Genomic DNA, 2,845 nt, shown 5'->3' with positions numbered 1-2,845 from the left:
TATATATATATATATATATATATATATTCATATCTATATTCAATTTTTTTTTCTCCGTGTTTTTCTCCTTGTCTCCGTATTCTTTCTGTTGAAGAGCGTAGCTCGAAACGTCAAAGACTTTCCGTATTCCCGAGCGTCATACTAATACATCCTTTTGTTGTTTACACCACCTGTCCTCGTCTGTTGTTGTTTTTTCGTACATTCTCCCATATATATATATTCATATCTATATATGTACGTGTGTCTATATATCTATCTAACTATCTATCTATCTATCTATCTATCTATCTCCCTCTCTCTCTATCTATCCATCCATCCATACATTCATCCATCTACCCATCCATCCGTCCATCTATCTATCTATCTATCTGTCTATCTGCTTGCCTGCCTATCTGCCTACCTACCTACCTACCTACCTACCTACCTGTCTGTCTGTCTGTCTGTCTATCTATCTATCTAAGTCCCTTGAATTTGAAAAGTATGGAAATATGTTTGTAAAACATTTCATTTAATTTTTCGACTATTTGTTTTTCATACTTTACTCTAAGTTGAAAAAGTTGCAACGACTGAAACCAGTACTAAAATGTTCTTTGTGATGAAATTATTTTAGCATTTTCTACTTTGTCTTATTTTCCTTATTCATATCAACTCATCTGCTCCTTTTCAACTTTCTACACACACACACACACACACACACACACACACTCTCTCTCTCTCTCTCTCTCGGAGTGGTTGGCGTTAGGAAGGGCATCCAGCTCTAGAAACTCTGCCAAATCAGATTGGAGCCTGGTGTAGCCATCTGGTTCGCCAGTCCTCAGTCAAATCGTCCAACCCATGCTAGCATGGAAAGTGGACGTTAAACGATGATGATGATGATGATGATGATATAAAAGGAGCACTCTGTTTGTTACGACGACGAGGGTTCCAGTTGATCCGATCAATGGAACAGCCTGCTCGTGAAATTAACGTGCAAGTGACTGAGCAATCCACAGACACGTGTACCCCTAACGTAGTTCTCAAGGAAACTCAGCGTGACACATAGCGTGACAAGGCCGGCCCTTTGAAATACAAGTACTACTCATTTTTGCCAGCTGAGTGGACTGGAGCAACGTGAAATAAAGTGTCTTGCTCAAGGACACAACGCGTCGCTGGGAATTGAACTCATGGCCTTACGAATGTGAGCCGAATGCCCTGACCACTAAGCCACGCACCTTTGCTATACACACACACACACACATAAATTAACACATTGGTCTTCAGTCTACAGCTTGTACAGAATCGATCTATAATCTATAATCTATATTTTTCTCCCTTCCGTTTTTATAACCAAGTTTTTATAGCCGATCTGTTTTAATCTTGTGGTGATTGAAATTAGTCCAGGGCGGATGGCAATTGAAACAAAAGGATTATCTCTTAAAACGGATTATCTGTGTTATAATTTTTAGTTGATAAACTCATGACCACAGATTATTGCAGTGATTTATAGCTTTTCTTTTTTTTAATTACAGTTTTCTTTTCCTGGACTTTTATTGGTTCCTCCCCACAAATTTTATTAGGTCAACTGAATGTCATGTCAAAGGTTAAAAGAACTCTTGTGTTGTTAAGTAACTAACAACCTTTTGACCAGTCAAAAATAAGGGGTTAATAACAAATAAAGAAGGACTTCATCAGTTTATGATTTTTACTTTTGTTCTTTTTTTTTTTACCATTTAGTGATATTTAATTAACTGCTATTAGCATTTTACTAATTAGCTGCAGAATTTTATTAATTAGTTATAGTATTTTACTAATTGCTGGTAGTATTTTATTAATCAATGATTGTTTTTTACAAATTAGTTGTAGCTATTTACTAATTTGCAATATTTTGTAAATATAAATATTAGTTTTCATCATATATTAACTACAGAATAGTGCTCCACAACTGGTATGCCATGGCACATTAGTGTGCCACAAGACGATGCTAGGTGTGCCACAGTGTATCCCCAATATAATTTTTTTCCCTATACTTGTATTTTTAGTTTAGGTGTGCCACCGAATTTTGAAAAGACTAAGTGTATTACGGAGGACTGTTATAGAAAATAGTCTCATATTAGTACATATAAGCCCCAGATGGGAAAAAAATGGGCATTGGTATGCATGGGAGTTGAACCCACACCTCTTGTTTTTGTGATAAACAGGCTGACCAATTACACCAAGATATCCCTAAGTTAAGAAGTGGTGATGAGTGAAAATATAATTCAAAGTTTCACCATATATTGACTTTAGAAAATGGTCTGATATTATCTTTTGTCTTGTATCTTTTACTTGTTTTAGTCATTCGACTGTGGCCATGCTGGGGCACCATCTATAGTTGAACGTAATGACCCTAGTGCTTTTATCTTAAGCCTGGTACTTATTCTATTGATATCTTTTGCTGACCTGCTAAGTTACATGGACATAAACACATGAATACTGGTTGTTGAGTAGTATTAGGAGAACAAACACAGACACAAAGACACACACACATAGATATGTACATACATACACAGATATGGTGTAAAGGTAACACACTTTGTCGTGTTAACAAAGGAATGTAGGTTCAAGTCCCATGCAGATAGGAAAGCCTTCTTTCTTTTGTATATATATACACATATATATATATACATATGTATACATACATACATATAAACATTCATACATACATACGTACATATAGATTAATGCATATTGATATATATGCATGTGCTTGTACATGCATGCATGCATACAAATAGATTTAACATTCTGTCCCTCTCTTACACCTACATAAAACCATTCACAATGAAATGCCTAAACATAAACACACACAAACACACACAACACACAC

Source organism: Octopus bimaculoides, chromosome 14 (genome assembly GCF_001194135.2).
Source record: "Octopus bimaculoides isolate UCB-OBI-ISO-001 chromosome 14, ASM119413v2, whole genome shotgun sequence".
Classification (NCBI taxonomy): Eukaryota; Metazoa; Mollusca; class Cephalopoda; order Octopoda; family Octopodidae; genus Octopus; species Octopus bimaculoides.
This window is presented reverse-complemented; position numbering follows the sequence as displayed.